Here is a 5,104-nt window from a genome sequence, read left to right on the forward strand (position 1 = left end):
CTAAAATATCTAATTATGTCATATCATCTACTGTTAAACCGTAATTCTAAAATTTTATTATTATGCTGTCTTAAGGATTTGTTCTGTTCTGTGTATTGTATTGTATTGACCCCCTACTTTTGACACCCACTGCACGCCCAACCTACCTGGAAAGGGGTCTCTCTTTGAACTGCCTTTCCCGAGGTTTCTTCCATTTTTCCCTACAAGGTTTTTATTGGGAGTTTTTCCTTGTCTTCTCAGAGAGTCAAGGCTGGGGGCTGTCAAGAGGCAGGGGCTGTTAAAGCCCATTGCGGCACTTCCTGTGTGATTTTGGGCTATACAAAAATAAACTGTATTGTATTGTATTGTATATAATTTATGGCCTGTTTAGCCCCTCATACCTGCAGCTTCTCTTCACACTCCATGAGTCTACTGGCCCTCGAGTTCCTGTTTCTTGCCCCTCCTATTTCCATTGAAGATCACATGAACAACCAATATAGTTTGCACGCAGAACTGATAGAGTTCATTCTGTGATGGACGGCTGGCAGCTCATCCCAGCCGACACATCCAGGCCACTAGATGACGTCTCCCCTGCAGCACAGAAGTGCCCAGGATTCCCGCAGGGCACCATGGGAGATGGAGTTCGGTTTCACAGCCCTGCTGGGTACCCTGGGGGCCACCGTGGGACGCTGCAGGAAGACAAGGGGGTTTTTATTTCCCGTATGCCTCGGAAGTACTCCCAAGTCACGGGGATAGAAGAACAGAAGTACTTCCGGGCTGAAGAAAAATTTAAATCTTTAGCACCATAGCGTAGAATCATGTAGTGATTACACATTTGCAAATTTACTATTTGAATGTCCATTAGGGATGCAGCTTGAATTAACTTAACTGTGACACTTTCTGCTGTGGTTAGCTGTGTGAGGGATGCGGGAGAGAACAGAAGAGACTGAAAGTAAAAACTGGAGCTTTTGTTTTTTTTGCAGTTGCAATACTAAACAGCTACACGCATCTGCTGGCGATTGTTTTCTGTCTCTAAGCTTGATAAAACAATGCAGCCATTCACAGTACTGTATAGCTTAGCCCTCGATCAAAGAAGGTTTTCGTGCCCAGTAAGATAGTGGAATATAAACATTTTAGGTGTATTAAGTCTTAAACGGCCACTTAAATAATGTGAGCGTTAAATTAGTACTGGCAGTTTGCAATGTGAGGGGTTTCATATACAGTCTGATTAGTCTGCTTAACGACACACATATTTGATGAAATCCCTCACTGACAGCCCTCAATTCTGGGTTGCATTAAAAGATTTCCTTCTCCATGATGGACTAACATGTCCATGTCCAGGGATTGTTCCTGCCTTATTGTGGTTCTTTAAATTGTATCTATAGGTTCTTTGTTTTAAAGAAATACACATGTAATTCACTTTTTTGTTTTATGGCATAATAATATAAGCTGTTGTTTATACAGAGACTATGCACATTCAAACTTGTTTTTTTTTTTAACAGGAGAGTTGGCAACATTTTTATTTATTGTGTCATTTATCAACATTTACTAAATATATTCTGCTCATTTCCATATATTATGATATTTAGCAACTTTCAGGCATTCTTGTCCACTGAACAAATTAAGGTACTGTTCTTAATCTATTTTTTAGTATAAATGTATGTATATATCATATTTTTAAGCAAATATTCAATATTCCTATATTATAGGTTTTGGTCAAGGGACCGATGTGAAACTGTTGGTCTTTGTGGAGATGAAGATAATCAAGTTTAGCTCACATACATGAAGCAACAATATAACCTTCAAACACCACAAGTCTGGGAAGATGCCCTTGATTTAGTCTTTAAATTGAAGGAAAAGGCAAATGTTTGAAAACTGCAATACAGCAGCAATTCATAAACACCAGCAGTAACAAAAGCTTTGAACAATGTATAATTTGTATGTGCAAAACACTTCAGTTATATTGTCAACCGTATTAATAAAATAGTATAGCCCAAAACCGGAGAATTCAAACTTTCAAAGCTAATATGAAATTTTAAATTGTCATATGATGAACGTAGTGCCAAGCATAATGTATCGCTTGTTGCAAGTCTCAGCAGGTGGAAACGGGGAATTGTCGTGCAGGAATTTTAGTGTTGGCCTTGGCTTAAATCCCAGTGGTGGAATCATCTTCAGTCCTGTTGCAACCATTACAATATCTTCTAAAGTTGGATCTGTGGAAGAGATGTTACCTTAGGAGGACAAATGGAACTCAATAGAAATATCTTTTAACAGTGTAACATCATAGGCTAAAGAAATATTCTATCCAAAAATGATAATTACACAAATAGTTTGAGTTTTTATGTTTTGATATTGTTTGTTGTTGTTCACAGCAACAATTTACTTACCTTTGTTCTAAATTAAATTATTTTCTGTTCTAACTACAGACCCCCGTGAACCTGTAGTTAGGAGATAGATAGATACTTTATTAATCCCAAGGGGAAATTCATAATTTCTTTCATGGATAACTACTGCAAGCTATAACTACTGTATCCAGCAGGGGGCGCTAGCTCTTTTTTAATTGAAGCATGTCACATAACCCAAAGCTATATAGATATAAAAAGGCGATACCTCTCCCTTAGTGATACAGCGGTAAGAAATCCCATAGAAGAAATAACTTTGCTTTCTTGAATCACAGTTTACGTGCATAACAGACAAAGGAAGCTGTGACAAGAACCCAGTTCAGGAGTGGGGGCCCGATGTGTAGAGTCTGCCATTTTCGTTGCTGCGTTGGAAGGAGTTTTCAGGATCGGATGACGTTATCTCCCATCCATCCATTGGCTTCAAAGGTGTGCCAGGCAATGTTCCAAGGCTTTATACTCTTTCTTCATGTGCAGGCCCCACTTAGGTGAATAGTACGATTCCAAACAAGGCAAACAGATAAAGTTTCATGCTGACTTTGACACACAGAAAAGCCCATTTCGCAGTTGGCCCTGTCTTGTCTTCTAATGCTTACCTAGTAGTTCTACATGATGAGCTCCTGTGCTACCTCTGGCTTTGCGTTAGCTGTGCATGTGAGTAGAAAGAAAAGTAGATTTATAAAATGATATCTGTACAGAGCACAGTGACATTAATTAAAAATATACACTTATTACAACTACAAATAACTCTGAGAAAGAAACAGATTTTTTAACATCACTTATGACTGAAGTATTTCCTTAAACAGAGAACCAAAACATGCCAAACTATGACTGAACAGTACACTAGTTCTGATGTTAAGACAATAAATATATTTACTACCTTTTACACAATTTTGTTTCCAATTATGATACTAGTTACTTCTGAAACTGTCTAGTATTGCAATAATAGATATGATTTTTTGCAAACATTTTATTTATGAATTTGTCTGCTCTGTAATCTAAATGATAAAAAGTGTAAAGATATTTCAAACATCCATCCATCCATTATCCAACCCACTATATCCTAACTATAGGGTCATAGGTGTGTGCTGGAGCCAATCCCAGCCAACATAGGGTGCAAGGCAGGAAACAAACCCTGGGCAGGACACACACACACCCACACACCAAGCACACACGAGGGACAATTTCACCAATGCCAACCTAACCTGCATGTCTTTGGACTGTGGGAGGAAACCCATGCAGACACGGGGAGAACATGCAAACTCCACACAGGGAGGACCCAGGAAGCGAACCCGGGTCTCCTAACTGTGAGGCAGCTGTGCCGCCCCTATATAACAATTACATTTTTTAAAATTGAAATCAGTTAATAAGTGTAATGGAGCAAGATTTCCTTCAAATTAAAATCTGCACAATTTGAGTTATTAAAATGAGATAATTTTAATATATAGAAAAATAAACATATCTTACTATGCCTTTGTATAAGAATAGAAAGTCACTGTTTCTCACCTTCAATATCTAGTAGATAATCTGCCTAGTAAGATGCCATCCTTCATTCTTTGCACCTCTCTAAATTCAACTCTGAAGATGCTCAGCTAGGAGCTGAGGCTTTGAGTGCTGAAGCACAAGTAAGGTTCAAACTCTGATGGATTTTCTGAAGCATATTGAGAGATTCTTTGAATCTATTAAAACTATATTTGTTACTGTCATCTTGCATACAATATACAGTAAATGTATCTGCCTATTTTTTGAGAATCAAAGAACTGCTCAGCATATGTGCTCTAAGTTCCTTTCAGTGCGTGCAGCATTTCTTGAAAAGAGGTACCATCTAAAAATAAATCTTGCACAACACTTTCTTTCTCTCCGATGTCTTTTATGTCATGAAGACATTCAGCCAAAAGGAACATTGTGCTGTGTTTTGCCATGATGTCTCTCAGGATTGACAAAGATGTGGATGACTAACTGTTTTTTAAAAAGTACACGCCATTAAACTCCATTTGTAAACAATAGTTTTACAAAATTTCCATTACTGATATAATGACAATTTATTAGTCAAATAAAATTAAAACTCTTACCTCCTGAAGCACATTCTGAATGTCTGGATCTGTGACATCTTGAATAGATTGTGAAACAACTGCTTTACCACCGATGTATTCTACAAAACGTCTGGAGAAAAAGTGTGCACCAGGGCCACCATGGACAAGTGACACAGCAGTCATTCTTCTGACAATGTAATACTGACCTCTGGCAAGTCCTAAAAGTAGACAAAGTGGTTTTACCATTTATTCTGTAATTACGTCTGAAATTAAACACACACACACGCTCAAAGTAAAACCCAATTAATATATGATACAAGAGCAGGTGGCCACAGATTTTTCTTGCGTGGTGTATTCCTGCATCCTTCCATTGTCTATTCACCCTCTACTGTATATACAAAGGGTTACCTGATTTGTGTGTTTTCTGTAAAATGCTGAAGTTATGTAACATTCTTGTTTATCATAGCACCAGAGATGTTGTGTGGACATGTACAGTAAGGATTTCACTGTACTTGGCACACATGACAATATCAGTACAACTAATGCAATGCAGGATTCCTTCGTCCTTTCAGTGCCTCATCAGGACTGACATAAGAAGTTATAAGGTTGGAACAATAAGGTGATGAAGAACTATTTTCATAACCAAGATTGTTAGTGAGGTATATGTAGGGTAAATACAAGTTTATAAGAGTC

At 37.9% G+C, this 5,104-nt stretch overlaps 1 long non-coding RNA gene across 1 annotated transcript; it reads right to left on the reverse strand.

Moving 5' to 3' along the window:
- Positions 1 to 1,503: 1,503 nt before the first annotated feature.
- Positions 1,504 to 4,621, reverse strand: LOC120515871. Its single transcript, XR_005630719.1, has 3 exons — positions 4,451 to 4,621; positions 2,975 to 3,024; positions 1,504 to 2,192 (listed from the first exon to the last, which is right to left on the reverse strand). It is a non-coding gene; the product is annotated as an uncharacterized LOC120515871 (long non-coding RNA).
- Positions 4,622 to 5,104: the final 483 nt, after the last annotated feature.

Source organism: Polypterus senegalus, chromosome 15, assembly GCF_016835505.1.
Source record: "Polypterus senegalus isolate Bchr_013 chromosome 15, ASM1683550v1, whole genome shotgun sequence".
Classification (NCBI taxonomy): Eukaryota; Metazoa; Chordata; class Cladistia; order Polypteriformes; family Polypteridae; genus Polypterus; species Polypterus senegalus.